The sequence below is a fragment of the Ochlerotatus camptorhynchus genome, unplaced genomic scaffold (assembly GCF_037179485.1).
Source record: "Ochlerotatus camptorhynchus isolate MF236.1 unplaced genomic scaffold, CSIRO-AGI_Acam_v1.1 ptg000211l, whole genome shotgun sequence".
Classification (NCBI taxonomy): Eukaryota; Metazoa; Arthropoda; class Insecta; order Diptera; family Culicidae; genus Ochlerotatus; species Ochlerotatus camptorhynchus.
The window spans coordinates 5,062,519-5,081,842 of NW_027040701.1; positions in this window are offsets into that span (position 1 = coordinate 5,062,519).

The following is a 19,324-nucleotide window of genomic DNA, read 5'->3' on the forward strand; positions in this document are numbered from 1 at the left end:
AAATTCGAAACTATGTGTTGTATAACATCAGTTGCAACATGCCTCAAAGTTTCGTCTATCAACCGTGCACTGTGTCGGTACGGTACAGCTGTTCTACCCGAACGTCGTTGCTTGTTTCGAGCGGGGAATGCCAATGCTTCAGGAAAGAAACTATTTAGGGCACTGTGGTGTGGCAAATATGAAGTGTAGTTTGTGAGCACTGCTGGTAGTGCGAGGAGACACGGTGAACACTTCATCATGCATGTTTCTAATTATTAAGATAGTAGTTTTTTTTTGGAACATCATACGAACGGGACGCTATCAAGCTTCCTATGTATCACATCGTGGCACAATCTTGCATCAGGCTTGCATTAAGGAACCGGAAGATTTTCCTTTATTTCACCCTCCCTCCAGCCACCTCTTCGATATTTGTACAAATACGGTGGAATAGTTACCCCTCCTTCTTACCATTTCGTTCGCAGGCACACATTCACACATACATCCAACCATACGGAGGGAAAAGGAGTGCCGGAAGCCGGATAAATTATGCACTTTGCTTAAAGGCTTAGCATATAATCAAGATAGCGCGTTTTATGCTGCTCTGAATATTCATGACGAGCTTACGCTTCATCGTTCCACGCGGAGCAACTCTTTTCCTAGAGGGCCTAGATGAACGATGCTCCCACCGCCGCACCACTATTCTAGATCGGCATTTTCTGGTGGCAGTTCGTTTCGAGCGGAAAAGAAAAATTTCGATAGTATCGCCGCGCTCTGATCGGAATAGGACGAACCGAATTTAAATAATATTCAAAAGGAGTCCGCTTTTCAACCGCGCGCGCCCGAGGCCTACGGTGAAAAGAAATAGACGAAAGACGAAACATTCCTCCCGGAATTTATGCCCTACCGCTCTCACAGTGTGGGATGAAGCAAAACGCCTCGGAATGTGCCGGTCATCCTTCCAGCCGTCAACCATCTTCAGGAGTCGGTATCGTCACGTACCAAATCAGAAATATTTGCCGTAAAAATATCGATGTCATGGCGTATCTTTATGCAAAGCATGAAATTTGTTTATCCCGTTCTGTCTTTTGTACGACTCGAGTCAGAACTGCGCGCTGGTTGATTTCGTTTGATGGCCGCTGCGTGGTCAGGATATAGATGAGCTGGGGCATATGTGAAGTGACCCCCGAAAGGATCCCAACAGACGACTTGGAGGAAATCCTTGCATTTTTTTTTTTATCTTCTCGTGTGACATGGAAACGAAGAAAATGGCACAAATGGTGGTCTTTCTTCTCGTTTGTGGGTGTACGGATTACGTGGAGTTGTAGGTAAATTTGCAAACTAATGAGAGGACAATGAAGGCAAAGCCTGGGCAATCATTTGGGTAAAGTGAAGACATTCTGGGAAATGGAATGCCATTCCCTGGAAATGTGAGAGAATAATAGTTATGGTAATGATTTTGAATGGCAGTGCATGGCATGAATTATCGATTGCGTTGGAATGTGAATTATAAAAAAATAAACATGGGAGTTAGATCACTTAACACAATTCGGAACAGATGTAGTGAGGATATTTTATTCTAAACATAAAGCTAGCTTTTTAACTTTTCATAATGAGATTCTGTTTTATCGAGTTAAGTTAAGTTTTTTTTTATTAAGGAGGCTTTCAGCCTGAGGCTGTATCGCCTCCGAGACTGTTTGATCTATTGTGTTATGTGGTTTCACCTCATCAGGTTGTATTTTTTTTTTTCAATTAATTCCTGTCTATAATTTTAAAATAATTTTTGATCATAAAGCAACTCAGAACATAATTTATTTGTATTCTACTGAAAACATTAAAATAAAGACTTAATTTAAAAATATATCTTTAAAATATTTATCCAATAATTTGAGTTTTTTTTATAAAATCATAACTTTGTTGTTCATCATTTCTCCATCTGGACTTATAGTGCAATATGTGACATACATTGTTCCCTAAAATTTATAAAAAATAAGACTGCAATTTTTTTTTCAAATAATTCCAGATGTTCCCAAAACAGATTGGACACACATTATTCGAGTAAGGCATTTCTGAAGATAAGCTAAGCGTTTATCTATATGCCCTTTTCGAAATTAAGGCTCGATTTAATCAATCTGAAAATTCAAAATGGCTTTTTTGATCATGAGGAACGATTCCGAAAACTTTCAGCCAAATTCGAAAATTAATGGATTTGCAAATTCGTCTGGAATAGCTCATAAAGTACTATTTCAAGATTCATGTAAATATTACTGATATGGATCAAATCTAGCAGGAAAAAAAAATAATAAAGCTCTGGGATTGCATCCAACTGAGTTGACGTGTTGAGTGATGTTTCTTGGATCTGTTAGGGCTAAAATTTGAGGGATAAAAATAGATCACGTTTTGGCCACAAAGATGGCGCAGCTATACAAACTTTTTTATTTCATAAGATATAAGTTTGCTGTCCTCGGCAAAGTTGTAGAACGTAAAATTTTATGATAAGTTCCCGAAAACATAAAACCTGTAAAATAACCTCTCACCTCAGCAGACCTGGGTTCAATCCCAGTCAGCGCCACCGGGATGTTCTGAGGCTTAACATCTCTGATCATGCCTTCCTTCGGAAGGGAAGTAAAGTCGTTGGTCCCCGGTTCATGAGTTGATGGGTCGATAGGTAGGGTCCAGGTGTGGGAACTGCCTCCCTGGCGTAGGTAGCATTGGTGCTCAGCACGGACAACAAGATCGACGGAAAACAAATCTAGGAAAAAAAAAAAAAAAAATAAACGCTGTACATTTTACTATGAACGGTACTGATCAATCCAATCTTTTCCAGATATTTATGGAATACTGAACAATATATATAACATGAAATTTAAAAAAAAATACATGATTTTCTGAATGAATTTTATAAAAAATGTGCAGATGAACGCAACATGTCATGAATTATTTAAAATGTACATCAAATAAACTTTAATTCCTCAACATATCTCAGTAGTTTATTGGATTTGACTCTAACATTATATTTTATTTAAACAAATTCAGCAAAACTATTCTTTTGATTTCCAAATATAAAAAAATGCCCAATTTGACCATACTTCAGATTCCGATTGGAAAAACTATGCAAAACAACGTTGCTCAAGACTGCAAATTGATTGGACTTCTAGCATGAGCATGAGCATGAGCATTGACGTCCATACATTTCAGTAGTTGCTACTCCGTGATTGACCAGATTTAGCAAAATTTGCACAAAGAACCATATGAATGGGACTAGCAATCCATTCTCAGTGTACAATATCCGGAGAATCCTTATTTTGAGGTCAATAACGGTGCCAGCCACGTCCTTATGCTGGTTTAGACAGGGCAAGTCAATTGATCAAGTCAGTTGAATTGAACTGACTTGAACGCGAATTGAACGTGTAAACCATGCCATTCAACTGACTTGATCAACTCACTTGAATTGAAAAAAAAGATGAACCTGGCTCAACTTTTCAAGCCAATTGAATTCAACTGAGTTGATCATTTGACTTGCCTAGTCTAAGCCCAGCTTTACGGTCATCGGGGAGGGAAAGGATTATTATTTCAACAACCGTTGCTACTCAGTTGCTATCCATCTCCTTAACCGATCAGACGTATAATACCATTCTCGAACTTCTTTTGTGTGACGCGCGTGAGTTTTATCGCCCATAGCCATGCGGGCTTTGCGAGAAAACTGTGTCGTTTTGGATATATCCATTCTGCCTAAGCGACCGTGTATTTCGGAAATCAAACGATTTTTAGAAAGTGAACTGCAACTTGATATGTCACAAGTGAAATGCATCCAGCCACACAATGTGAAAAACGTTGTATACCTGGGTATGGAAAGTAACGAAGTAGCAAGAAGAATCGCTTCAGCTCATCACCTGAAGCATTTTATGGAGTATGAGGGAAAAAAGATCTTGATTCCAATTTATGTCGAAAGCAGCGCTGTCGACGTACGTTTGCATGATCTCCCAGATGACATGGAGAATGTGGCTATCATCGACCATATGCGCCAGTATGGAGAGGTGATAGCAATTCGCGGTGAGGTTTGGAAGAGTTATTTTCCAGGCTTCAGCAATGGAGTGCGTGTTTTAAAAATGAGACTTATTCTTCCCATCCCGTCATTCATCACCGTGGATGGCGAAATTACACTGGTATCATACCCAAACCAAGTGAAAACATGTCGCCATTGTGAGCGCAAATCTCACCCAAAGCAACGCTGCTTCGATGTGGCTGCAGCAGCAGCAACAACAGCAGTAGCAACATCAGCAGCAAACGAAGACAATACTCTCACCAACAACAACTACGTTAACAGCAAGAACAAGAACAACAACAACGCACACAAACTTCCATCAAACGCAGCCAACAGTAAGCAGTGGCCCTCGCTCCCGAAATCTATACCAAATGCAGACCAACAGCAAAACAACAAAACCGAAACGAAACGCCAGCGATCAGTCGACTCGGACACCACAAACAATGCAACCAAAAAATTGAACGCAAATGACTCAAGCGAAAGTGATAGCAGCCTGATCTCTGTGAGTGGTGATATTTGTCCATATACGCAGCGCCCATATACGATCCCAGATCTTTCGCATATTGATGATCCTGAAGAACGGTGTGCATTGATCGAGGAAAGCAAGAAGAGGATTGATGCCATCTATTTAGAGCAAATTGAAAATAAGAAAAAGAAAAATAATGTATTTTAACTAGGATTTATTGTATTTTGATAGACCTCGGCTCCGTAAAGTTTAATGACATTTGAGCCTAACAAATAAACGAATAGTTAAAAAAAAAAAAAACCGTTGCTACTAGAGACCGAATATACCTCTGCATCTCCACGGTTGCCACGCGAAGGACGTTTTTGTTAGTGGGAAGGGTAAGTTAGATCTGGATTCACATTGGGAAGTGATGCGATCTTTTAAAGCCTGTTAAGCAAATGACGCGACCCTATCAACTCAGTAACGTAAAGGACCTTGGGTTCTAACCCAAGATTTTCTGCTCAGTAAGCAAAAACGGTCGCTCTAAGGTCACCGTGCCCCTTACATCACAACAAGCTACGACCGACGATCGTTCATTATCGGTTACAAGAAGCTATTACAATGAAATGAAATCCTCCAAAGTAGTTAACAATGTCACATTGGTCTAAATATACTTATTACTTTTCTGAATCGTTGCTCGAATTTCTGTTATTAACAATTTTCTACAATGGTGGCCTGGATGATAGATTAGCTCAGTAATGTAATGAGGCTTGGGTTTTAAGCCATGATCTTCTACTCATTAAGCAACAACGGTCGCTCTTAGGCCACCGTGTCCCTTACATTACCACAATCGACGAGCGACTTAACAAAAATCTATTCAAATGAAGCGACGTCTCTGAAGGCAGCTAACAATGTCTTCCAAACTACATCACGCATACACCCTTTCTGAAACTCATAGTTTAAATAATTCTACTATTGGTTATTAACTGCGCTTTATGCTCTCGGAACCCGAAGATGGTGGTTTACTCTGTTGTGGGAGAGCTTGTGATTAAACCCATAATATTCTGCTCATCAAGCAAAACCGATCCCTCTAGGGTTATCGAGCATCTCAAAATCACAACACTCCACGGCAAAATATGATTAAGTTTTCATTTGGTATGTAATGAACGACAGAAATACGCGATAATTCATATAGTTTCAGCGGCTGATGGTTAATATTAAATATAATAACGGTACTGCCTACGGCGACTACGACGGCGATTACGACAGCGACTACGACGGTGCCTAAGACGACGACAACAGCGAATTTGTAACTTACCATTTGTCTAGGATATAACACCTTTAAGACTGCAAATTGATTGGACTTCTGTGCAAAAAGTTATAAACCACTTTTGGCCTACTGCACCACGCATATACCTACAGGAATGTGTATGAGCTTGTGGATATGTGCGGCGCAGTTGGCCATAAGTTAAAAGTTAATAACATTTAGCTCAAATGTCTAATAGATTTGCGATCTTGGACATAGTTGTTCTGCATAGTTTTGCAAATTAAAATCATTAGCGGCGCCGGTGGTGTAGTGGTAAGGGTGATAACTTCTCACCCCAGCAGGCCTGGGTTCAATCCCAGTCAGCACCACCGGGATGTTCTGAGGCATAACATCTCTGCTCACGCCTTCCTTCGGAAGGGAAGTAAAGTCGTTGGTCCCCAGTTCATGAGTTGATGGGTCGATCGGTTGGGTCCAGGTGTGGAACATGCTTCCTTGGCGTCGGTAGCATTGGTGCTCAGCTCGGAAAACAAGATCAACGGAAAAACAAAATCAAGAAAAAAAAACTTAGGTAAGATCCAAATTGTAACACATCTTTAATTTTTGACAAGGATATAGGGGAAATGCACGTAATGTCGGCCTCAAGGCCATTACATCTATTTCCCCTATGTGGAGATAATTTGAGAAAAACTGTGCAAAATTTTAAGAGGTTCCAAGCAGTGATGCATTTGAACGCTATGAATTCAACATCTGATCAAGAAATCTGAACTTGCGTTCAAGTTTAATGAACACCCCTTCAGTTCATAAGAAAGATCTTGGGGAGGCTTCCCCAGAACCAAGGAATTATAAATATCTCAAAATGACAAAATGACAAGCGATCAACGAATAACGATAACGCTATGTCAGACATGGAAAGCAATAATGATATAATCTTCTTCCCTTATTTTCATGAACAACTGCCTTTGAAATCTAGTTCGCTCATCCCGGTAGAAGGAAACGAACAAATTGTTGGCAGAATGCTTCACGAAGTAAAGCCGAAAATGATACATGTGTGTTAATGAGAATTTTTCTGTTATGTCTTTTCTCGATTCCAATCAATCGATGTCCTCAAACATGTATATTACAACAAAGCAGGCAAGCAATATTTTATTATCCTTCTACAAATCCGAACAAGCTATATTACATATCGAGTTTATTGAGGTAGTAGCAGTAAGCGTTTTGTTTTTATCGCTGATTGCTTTATGTATTTGGATTTGCTGTACAGAACGGAAAATGAACGCTGGGTGCCTTGGACAATGTTTGGAACATGGTGAATAGATATATATTTTTTTAAATCGTGGCTGATGGTTAAACCGATGTTTATTGATTTATTGCTTTAGTTTTGGTCTTTATTGGAAGAGCCTTATTTTAGTAAAACGTTCGATTTTCAACTTTTGGCCTAGTGTACGATCCTTACTGCGATTCAAAATGAGCAAACTTTCAAAAAGTTGTGATCATTTTATTTCAAGAAAATAAGGTTTTCCGAAAAAAAGGCGTCGCTCTAACTTTTTGTAAAATCAAGCAAATATCCCAAGTAACAATTTCGGTTTTATGAGGGTTCTTTAGACCTTGATTTAGACTTGTAGAATACTTTAAAACCATGATAAAACCTGAAATGTTACTTGGGATGCCTGATACTGAGACAATGATTGATAAATGTTTGCTGAATCAGCTGCCAAAAATTCAGAGACGTATTTTTTTTGTGTGTGTGTTTAGAATCGTTTTCTTAAATTGAAATACAACTGTACGATCAGTTTTGAGATACACCGTTTGAAAAATTCATGTAAACTTCTGTGATATATAGCGTACATAAAGTGAACGCTAGATTTGGCGTAAACTTGAACGTTATTTCGTGTAAATTCAAGCGCAATATCGCATAAATTAGCAATATTGTATGCAAGCTTGTAAACGATTTCGTTCAACTATAGCTCAACATTCGACGAGGGGAGATTTTACGCGGTAATTAAAATTCAGATTTTTTTCTGTGTAAACTGAATGTGCTGCTATAGCCCGTTTCACTGTTATTTTGTGTTTTCCGATATCCACTCCTACTCTATTAATAGAGCTGGTTTGGTCATTTTCGCCGGGCGTGCTTGCTGTGATGGTGCCTCCACTACTGATGAATGCGCTGTTGCTGCTTATGTATTTTCTACTGGGGCTGGTGGGAATCTCGTGAGTTAGAATTCTCCATTTTGATAATTATTAAATTGTGCTCAGATTCACAGCTGGAATACCCATGATACTGCTCTTTTGTTGATTTCTATTGGACACATTCTGCATCCATATGCTCCGTACTGTCACATTGGTAAACTGGCAAGAACTAAAATTTCTGGCAAGAACTGAGATTAAAGCATCATACTTCATCTCTAACGGATATCCCGATGATCATTCGTATTATCTTTCTAAAAATTCAACATGGATTTATAGATCTTCTGATCGTCAATCTTTGGTAGAACCGATTGGGAGAGGCTGACAGCCATTTCTTCTTAGGATTATTTGATGTGTTACGAACTGTGGCAAGTTAAAACTTCTATGGAAGAACTTCATGTTCAAGAGGACGGCTTGGTGGGTAGCTCCTTATGCTGAAGCAAGCTCTGCTTCTCATCGAGCAATGCCTCCAATTCAACGCCTTCGAATGTGTTTGATCTTCCTTCACCAGGACGCTCGTCAACATCGAATTCACCGTCTCCTCTTGTTTAACTTAGAGCAGCATCTCTGTTAGCTTTTCGGAGCTCTCGATGCGCTTCAGCCGCCGGTTTCTTCGAATGAAATTAGAAAATCATCACTTCCCGCAAATGAAGATTATTTGACACAAAATCAGACATTTTCACACAACCAAATGTATATGACGCAAAAAAAAAATCACTAATGTGTCAAATTGGTTTGTTTACCATATGCCTAAGCTTGGTTCATGACGTTTTCGGTATGTCACAATCAACCCGCATCTATTGACAAACAGTGGGAAATTAGTGGCGCACCTAATAGATCTAGTGATCTTTGATGAACTTCAGAGTGCAGTTTTCGTAATTGTGGGAAAGTCCGGAATTTTGGAGGTGTTTATAAATGCACAAGCGTGAGATTAGATAAATTCAGGGCAGTTCCATGTTCTTCAGGTCAAAAATACAAGAATCTTTAATATGTGTCGTGGATTTAATACTTCCCTTAGAGACCTTCAGATAGCATATGAATTATCAGATAAATTATAAAAACATCAGAAATATTTTGGGACCTTCACAGAAGCCCAGAAGTATTCAGGAAATTTTAAAAGTGTTTAGAAGAGTTGCATTTATTTCTGCTCTGAAAGCTCAAGCTATTGTAGGATTGGGAGCATCAGGGAAGCTTCGCTGTTCTGGACGGATTAGAGAACCAAAGGGTAGTTTAAACAATGTCATCGAAATTGCAGAAAGCTTACAGAAGTTTTATTAAATTCAGGGAAATTCCGAAATCTTCAGCAAAGCTCTGAGTGAATTTTTAGAACGTCATAAGTAAAATGTGAGAGTATTTTAAGAGTTTTATATGTTTATTATGGACATTTGAAGAATTGAAAAGATAACGAATATTGAACTTAGTTGATTAGAGCACATCAAGGCAGTTTAAATAATTAAAAACGACACGATTTTACAGATTTGATAAAGTTTCACTAATAAATAATAATTATAATAATTAACTAAAAAATTTATCAAGAAATTCCAGCGATCTTCACTCAAATTTGAAGCTTCTAGATAGCTCCATGTGATTCAGCGAAGTCTCGAGTGACTGGCACCGATGGTGTAGTGGTAAGCGTGATAACCTCTCACTCCAGCAGGCCTGGGTTCAATCCCAGTACGCGCCACCGGGATATTCTGAGGCATAGCATCTCTGATCACGCCTTCCTTCGGACGGGAAGTAAAGCCTTTGGTCCCCGGTTCATGAGTTGATGGATCGATAGGTAGGGTCCAGGTGTGGGAACTGCCTCCCTGGTGTCTATAGCATTGGTGCTCAGCACGGAAAACAAGATCGACGGAAAACAAATCAAGGAAAAAAAAAAGTTTCGAGTGCATCGAGAATGACCAAATTTAAAGCATTCGCATTATATTAAGGAAATTTGCAGAGACTTACAAAATTTTTTTTGAATTCATCGGATATTCCTTGTATTCTTTGAATGATCCGAATGCTTTATAAGCGTCGGAATTATTAATATTTAGGGAATCTCAGAGAAGCATAGAAAACTTCAAGGATGGCAAGAGAAGTTCAAGGAGAATATGTGATTTAAGGCAAAGTTCCAAGAGCATTTAAGAAGTTTACAAAATATAAGGAAAATTATGGAAAATTAGAGGAAATTTAATTGACTTCAGTAAATTTTCAGGTAGTTGAAATGCTGAGAAATTCAGGGCAGGAAATCTTTTGGACATTTTCAATATCAACAGGAAAGTCTAGACTATTGGAAAAGTTATGATTTAGTGTCGATAATCTAGGAGAAGTTCCATGAACTTCAGAAATGTTTTGAGAACTTCAGGGAAAATCTTTGATTTTTATTAAATTTTGCGAGACAGAAGTGAACCCTATGAAGGCCATGTCTCAACTGCACAGATCACACTCTAGAAGGCTAGTTGGGTTGGGTGACCATGATGATCGATAAGAGAACATCGTTGAAAATCGTAGATCGATATTACTTTTTCGTTTTGATTCCAGAATCGAGGGAATCCGAGAACTCCATAAATATTTCATGAACATAAGGATATATGAAAAATTTCAGTGAAGTTTCGTAAGTTCGAAAAATTCTGAAATTCGAAGAAATTTCCATCGATTTATGAAATATTCGCAGATGTTCATAGAACTTCAGACACTTTTTAATTTATTTCACGGTGGCTTAGACAATTTTAGGATAGGTTAATTATGTTCATGGCAGTACAACAAGCTCTCTACGGGGGAGTTTGGTAAAGGAGATGATCAACCCGATTTGTACCTTCCTCAAAATTGACCTTTGATTGCTTTCTACTCTCTATATACAATTTTCAAACTGCACCGTACTCTAACGGAACTATCCACTCTATACTTTCATCTCTTCATTTATTGTATAATCGTATAATAATCTCTACAGTGTGATATTTCACATTAACGTTTCGTTACTCGTACCAACTTTTGCAACACGAGTACTTGCGCTTTATACTTTGTACAATAGTGGGAGTTTTCCATTGCCATTTTGCTGCTTAGCTACCAGTCGATTGGAAACCAAAGGGTATTTTTTTTCCAAAAAACTTGTTTTGAACTAAACAATCTAAACTTTGATTACAGTTAACCCCCTAAAAAATGCGGATAATAGGGAAATGTAAATTGAAGCCGTGTAAACGGTGTCCATACTACATGGGATTTTACTTAATTGGTTACAACATAGAATATCTCAAGATCCTGACCACATAGAAAGTAAATGTCTCCGGCAAAGTTATACACGTGCATTTCTCGCATATGCTATAGCTCGAAGTCCTGAAAAGGTAGAAATCTACTGTATTCGACAAAGTTGTTCAGGGGGTCAAAGACTATTGCTTGGTGCACAATAGTTCAAAATTTTCTCACTGCCTGCACAGCAAAAAAATAATTTTGATATCACGTCAAAGTGGATGCACTACAATCATGTCGAAAATATGGTGTAATATTACTTGCTAAAAAGGACAAAATTATCATTAATACAATGCATGAACTGACATTACGCTGTTTTAACTGCATTTGTTTATTTATGTGGTCATAAAAATTACATGAAATTTTCGACATGATTGTAGTGCATCCACTTTGATGTGATATCAAAATTATTTTTTTGCTGTGTGGCGTTTTTTTTCGTGTTGGGTATTTTGATCACTGCGACCAGTACTTAGATCTATTGCGATATTTTCCCCGTTTTAATATTGCTTTATCAGCATGTCGTATCACCATTTTATGAAGCGACTGACATAGACTGACCAAAAGCATTTTCACAGTCAGGTATTACATTTCGAATGAAATGTACTACTTGGTTGGGAACTGAATTCCAAATATCAAAGGATTCTGTCAGCCCCTTATCTACAAAAATACGCCTCTTATTGAAGATTGCTGTACAAGAGCATAGCAGGTGTTCAGAGTCTTCTTTTTCTATGCTACATAATCGACGCATTTACATTGACAGTGCCCTGTTATTAAACCAACATACTGAGATCTTTCTTTGGTAGGTCAAGAATTTTGCTAGTCATTGAAATGCTCGGGTTAATAAACCGTTTCGACTGTCTAGCAATGAGAGTGTTGTTCCAATTGGTCTCCACTTTCTTTTATTTTCCATTTCTTGAACTCCATTCTAAGAGAGCAAACAGAAACTCCACAGAATGGTTCTGGTCCTATAAATTGTTGAGATGATCCCAGCCTAGCTAGTGTGTCGGCTTTCTCATTCCCTTGAATGAGACAGTGACCAGGAATCCAAAATAGGTTCACTTGGTTTTGACAGGCCAATTTTTGGAGTGACATTATACATTCCCATACAAGTTTTGAATTACATGTTGCTGATTTCAAAGCATAGTGCTGCTTGGCTATCAGACATAATGCAGATATTCGAATGTCTACGCAAGTATACACGCGAAATTCTCGTATGTAGTAGTAGTAGTAGTAGTAGTAGTAGTAGTAGTAGTAGTAGTAGTAGTAGTAGTAGTAGTAGTAGTAGTAGTAGTAGTAGTAGTAGTAGTAGTAGTAGTAGTAGTAGTAGTAGTAGTAGTAGTAGTAGTAGTAGTAGTAGTAGTAGTAGTAGTAGTAGTAGTAGTAGTAGTAGTAGTAGTAGTAGTAGTAGTAGTAGTAGTAGTAGTAGTAGTAGTAGTAGTAGTAGTAGTAGTAGTAGTAGTAGTAGTAGTAGTAGTAGTAGTAGTAGTAGTAGTAGTAGTAGTAGTAGTAGTAGTAGTAGTAGTAGTAGTAGTAGTAGTAGTAGTAGTAGTAGTAGTAGTAGTAGTAGTAGTAGTAGTAGTAGTAGTAGTAGTAGTAGTAGTAGTAGTAGTAGTAGTAGTAGTAGTAGTAGTAGTAGTAGTAGTAGTAGTAGTAGTAGTAGTAGTAGTAGTAGTAGTAGTAGTAGTAGTAGTAGTAGTAGAGTAGTAGTAGTAGTTCTTGGCATCGAAAGCTCTCAATTAATAACTGTGGAAGTGCATTTAGAACACTAAGTTGAGAGCACGTAATAAGCTTATATGCACTAAGCAATAAGCTTGAAATGCGAATAAGAAGAAGATGAAGAAGAAGAAGAAGATAAGTGCTGTTTCGTAGTTTTTTTTGTCACCGGGTTTGAAAGATCATCGGTCACAGAGGCTAAGTTTGGTGTAAGGGGCACCGCCGTCGAGTTTGAATGGCTATAGCATCAACTTGATCACAAGTGGTGTGTTGTGATATGATGGATTAGGCTGCCTTAGACAGTCGTTTTTGATTACTGAGCAGAAAAACGTGGAATCAATCCCAGGCCCTATCATATTAAGGAGAGGAGGAGTAACATTGACATCGTCATCGACACTACCGTCGGGGCCGGCTTTGAATGGTTGCAACAACAATGCGATCGTAAATTGTATGATGTGATATAAGGGGCTCGGTGGCCTAAGTGCGGCCATTTTTTCTTACGGAACAAAACATTATGAGCTTAATTTCAAGCCCCTTCATATTCAAGATTCTTTATTTGTTAATATGAATACATTGGAATAACAACAAATCGAACATTGGTGTGTTGTAATAAAAGGAGCTCGTTTACATGTGTGCTTACAGGGGAGTTCAATTCCAAGGATTGTTAGGATATGAATTCAGCTTATCGTTTACCAAAAGGAATTCTGCTGCAAACCCAATCCTTGTATCCAATGTCCCCGTGATTTCTTGTGAAAGTGCAGAGGTGTTCTTGGCTTCCAGCATAGCGGGTATCACGGCAACATATTCCTTCCCCTTTTTTTCTTGACCTGCACTCGGGCGCACCCGGCTCTGCTAGTGCCTAGTTTGAGATCACCAGTTTTTACACATTGAGGATACATGCTAGTCCCGAGAAACGTCTTTTGGTTCTCTGTGTAATAAGAGTTGATCTGGCAATACCAGAGTTGCATCCGCGGAGGTCAATCACGCTCATGTTCATTTAGGCAAAAGGCTGATTTAAAGAATTTGATATAGCTTATGTGCCATTTAATAAAATATCAATTTAGATTTTACTTTATTCAGCCTTTAGCACTTATAACCAGTAGAGCCATTGTTCTCGCAATTCATCTTTCATTGTTACTTGGGTATAAACTTAATGAATTCATACATTCACTTCCCGAATAGGAAACAGTCAAATTTCCGGCTATTTTTTTTCGTCGATCTTGTTTTCGTGCTGAGCACCAATGCTACCGACGCCAGGGAGGACCCAACATATCGACCCATCAACTCATGAACCGGGGACCAACGGCTTTACTTACCTACCGAAGGAAGACGTGATCAGAGATGTTATGCCTCAGAACATCCCGGCGACGCCGACTGCGATTGAACCCAGGTCTACTGGGGTGAATGATAATCACGCTTACTACTACACCACCAGCGCCGCTATTACAGCTGTTATCTCGTCGGAAATCACCAAATCAAATTTAGTTTCCTTTGTCTGCATCAAACCACTCTCAACGACCGAGATGATCGTTGACTGTTTGGCTTATCTTATCTCCATGCAAACAGATCCAATTAAGTATCAATCAGCCATCCAGCCAACCTACCTACCAATCAACCAATCGACAGAGTATCGTGAAAATTGCTCAATAAGCCAAACCACCAGCGGCATGTTTCGAAACCTTTTTTCGCCCATTTGCTTCCGCTTCTTGGTCCTGTGGAATGCAAAGTAGCTAAATCGTCTTTAGCTTCGACCTACCTAGCTTTTCTTCTCTCTGAGGAAAATCCTCGTCTCGTTCGCTCTCTCGCTCCCACCAAAAGGACCGATTGAGCCATTTACATGAAAATGCTATTATCTAATTGTTGCGCTCTTCTTATTTCCGTTCGTGCCTGGTGTTGGAAACATTTTGCAAATCACTTCCCCCCCACCCCGACTTTGAACTCGGCACCAACCACCAACCAGCGAGCCACTGCCGACCCTCTGATGTAGTTTGTGGTGCGGTGTGCATTGATTTCGTGCTTTGCCTTCGACTCCCGGAGAAAGAGAAAGTTTGCCCCTCGTGGGTAAAGAAAACTCGAAACGAAGGCAATATTTGGCCTGTCGAAACTTGCCTGGAAGCTGTATTTCAATTTGCCAATTTGCTCCTCCTTTCTGCGAGAGGGAGGGGGGGGGGGTTCAATACGGGTGTGTATGTATGTGTGAGCTCCAAAGTTGATCGCCTTTCGACTCTGTCGACGATGCTTGACTTCGATTCGCACGCCATTGCTGAAACACGAAGGAGCCCCCGTTTCGCGTGCAGATTCGATGGCAGCAGCACCTGTTGTGTGTTTGGCTAGATTTTGGTTGGTTTCAGTGTTTTCTTCTTGATTTTAAGATCTTGACACCGAAGGGCACACATTTCGGGGACACGATGTTTCAATCCCGAAGGGGGTGGGTTGAAGCAGCATGCTTTTCGAAGCACCATTTTCACCCGATTAGTTTGGGATTGAATTTTGGCGGTTCATAAATTGGATGTTTGATGTTTGCTTTGCAGGAACAGGGGCAATTTTTTGGCGTAGCGGAAAATCAGCAGGCTTTAACAATGTGATTGCTTCTAGACACCCGATCTTTACTGTTATCTATAAATAGAGCATTATAAAAAGTATTAAAAAAAAATGTAAATGTATCTTTTTATTCGGGAAATGCTCCCTAAAGCTTTGTAATTCGCTCAATTAGTCAAACTCTGGTATGTTTTTTTTAAGTAAGAGGAGCGTAGTGGTGATCATGCGAATAGATGAGAGCTTCTTTAAGAAGAATGCTGCTTCTGGCTTACGATTCTTCAACTTGTTTTTTACATGCCCGTCAATAAAAAAAAAGCATGAGAAGTTTTGCAACGGTATACACGGTCGACTAGTCGATTTTTAATGGTTTAGGAAGTATACAGTCACTCCATTATTATGGGTCACCCACAATGATGGGCCACTTCCATTTGATTAACACGTAGAACCAACTGATACTTAATAGTGACTAGCTAGCCCATAATACTGGGGTGACACAAAATAGCTCCCACAAAGGGTATGGATTTCTTCAGTTTGAGACTTTTCTACTTAATTTTAAAGTTTATAATTTTTGATTCTATAGAAAGTATAACTGAGGCTTTCACCGAAACACTTCCAAGCTATTTTAATACAGCGATAGTTATAAACCTCCTCCTGCAACAACAAGTGACAGTAACAACATCAAAACGTCGATTTTATCCCACTTCAGGTACCGATTCAATCAATTCAAAATCAGAAATCAGATTGAATTGCAAAATACTAATCCACTGAAATCGGAAGCAAATTTAAAACCAGCACAAAATTTCCCATTTTTTCAATTTTCAAGTGTCCCACATTCTTGTTTTATCGCCCGTCGTAAGCTCGCCCATACGCGCCAGGATGTGCTCTCATGAATATTTATAATACAATTGTGAAGTTCAGTCCCGAGCGCCGTCAACGAGGCACACGCGGCTAACGAATCAAGCATCTCGCACACCGAGTCCATATATCTCAATTCCCAAACCGTTAGGAAGTGAATTTCCGCGACAGGGAAAAGCCTAAGTTTGCCATCACCAAACCCACCACCACTGATACTGGGACCGCGCGCCTGTGTGTGTGTGTGTGAGAGTAGTATCATCATCGTCATGGCACGACTTTTCATCAAACTCAATCAGATTGTGATTGTAAATTCTCCAGAGTAGGTAGTGTGGCAGATGGGGGAGAGCGGGAGCATTACGTGATCGGATCAACTCCCAACACGTGAGAGTCAGCGATGGCATGTTTTGGCGGGTTACCCTTCTCCGCGACGATATGGCTTTGATTGTGAGGCTGATTTGTTTCCCGTAAAAAGAAAATATCTTTTGGGAACGATGCCAACCGGTTTGACCTGTTTTGCTGAAGGTCGGTTGGAGCTGAATAGCAACAGTGGCGAAAAATCGGCGTGCCGTGGATGTGGCTTCCATTGCAGTTAGGGAAACCCTTTAATGCTATCGTAAAGAAATAAATGTTGAATTCCAGTGGGTGCGGCGAATCGCTATTGTTGCCTAAAGTGAACATCACACGTATCCATATATTGACGCGAAGGGGAATTATTGAAAATAATACTGATGATGTGAATACAGGAATATTGTCAATGGATTAACGTCAATAAATAATGTATTGACAATACGATTATTGTCAATACAAGCAATCGTGTAGGGTCCACTTAAGAAAGTGAGCTATGTGGAATGGGGATGTTCATTTGTGATTTTTGTTATAACTTTATGCAGCGTTTCCAAACCTGAATTTCAAAATTTTATAGAAACAATACTGAGCTAAGCTAAGGCCCAATTTGTTTATAATGCCTTAAATTTCAAACTTATGCTAGATATATTCATACTAGGAAGTTATAACATGTTAAAAGGTCATCTTGATAACATTTTTCTTGAAAATGACGCTGTGACACAATGAATCAATTTTTTTTTCTAGGGCAGATAAATCTGGTCATGTTTGGCTATATTGTGGTCTCATGAGATTAAATTATTCTCAATCTATGGTATATTGCAAGGCTTTATTAATGACAAACGGCCTTGACAATTTAAAAACGATCTTTAAAATGTTTCCCCCCTCATGGACATGGAGGTTGACGGTACTGAAGCAAACGGATATGTTGAGTCTCTTTATATCTGCAACTATGATGATTTCCCATAGTGAAACATATCAGCTTCATAATGCTTCCGTATGCCTTAAACGATTAATTCTTGGTTGCTAATAGAACTTCCATGATGAAATCGGCTGCTTCGTGCAGACTGAGCAATTCTGATTATAGTATCAGATTTGTTCGTATAAACAGGAACTAGGAGCGCTCATTGAAAACTTCTCGCCAACAAATCAGTGATCTTCTACTTAGTAAAAAAAAAAACATAACATTTTGTTAAAAATTTATTTTATTTCTGCAGATTATTTTTGTTACAGTCAATAAGCATGCGATACAAGAGATTCAATATTTATTTTCGCGTAAAATAATATTTTTTGACGTAGGATTACGTCTTTCGGCAACATAAAAATCAAAAATTGACCGAGTTACGAATAGTGGTCAGGTTTTAACCTCTTCTAACTTTGTCAATAGCGGATGGATTTTAATTATAAAGAAGCCAATCGATTGGGAATTTTTTTATAAATCTGCTAAAATTAACACTCTTTTAATTTTCAATAGGTCACAATTGAAAATCACGCAAATGACCAACTGTTGCGATGGTGATTATCACCGATTGCATGCAAAATGCCCTTCCCCTAACACAGATTTCAAAATCGAATTCCATCCGGTCTCGCCAAACGGTGCTTATTCAATAATCTTGTGTGTTGGTGTCCTGTCGGTCATCATCAACAATAACAGCAGTAGTGCTTTCGGCGTGTGGCGTTGATCATTGTTCTCCAGTACACAACGAAAGGCTGCCCTCAAGAGCCCTCGATCCACCGAAGACGGAGGAAGCTACTGATCAAATTCAGTAGCTTTTCGTGAGTCGCTATGGGCCATCTTTGCCAAGCGCGTCACCCTCGTTCCAAACAACATACAGCTCGCCAGCGTCATCCGTGTTGAACACCCTAATAGCACAGCATTACTCAACCATCACGACAAAACGGTTCTTTTCAGGACCACTGTAAATTGTTGTTGTTCATGAGTTAATTTTCATTGAACGTTCGCTCACCTTGCTGCCAGCCACATCACTCTTAAAGCTCTTGATAATGTACCCGGCAACCAAACGTTTGTGGTCAAATGCGTAACAGTATTGAAAAGTACCTTGTCAATTAACCAGAAACACTTCGAATTAAGGTAAAGTTTTCTCCAGGATGCTAGAAAAAAAGCAAACAAAATTCGAATTATTGATCGCGAATATCTCACAATTGAAAATGTTTGGCATCCATGAAATTTTCGCTTGTTTTATAATTTTTTGAATAAACGAAAATTCCGTGCGTTTTGTGCACGAAAATGTGTAATTTTTTCATCAGAATGATAGGAAGAAGTGATTTCCCTAACACAGTCGCCGAATATTGATACCAAGCACGTAATCCTACGTCAAATCTACGATCGTGTCTTGCATATAACAACGCAAAATCGGTCCTTAACATGCTTAAAATGGCAGTAGAAACGCCAAAATATCAGAGAATAGGCAATATGACAGCAGTGGTCTAAAACCAAAAAAAAAAAAAAAAAAAGTGATCGTTTGAGATTTCAGTAGGAAAATTTGATTTTAAGTGTATGCTGTCTTAAGTAAAGATTATTGAAATTTAAAACTTTTGGCGTTATGCATTTTTTGATTTATCCCCCTAGAAGTGAGATAAACAATCTATTTTTTGCGACGACCATAGTAATTGTTTTGTTTTGGAGGAGCTTGGGAATAAACCCACGATCTTTTACTCAGTAAATAAAAGCGGTAGCCGTCAAGCTAGCCGAGCTCCTCAATTTTAATTC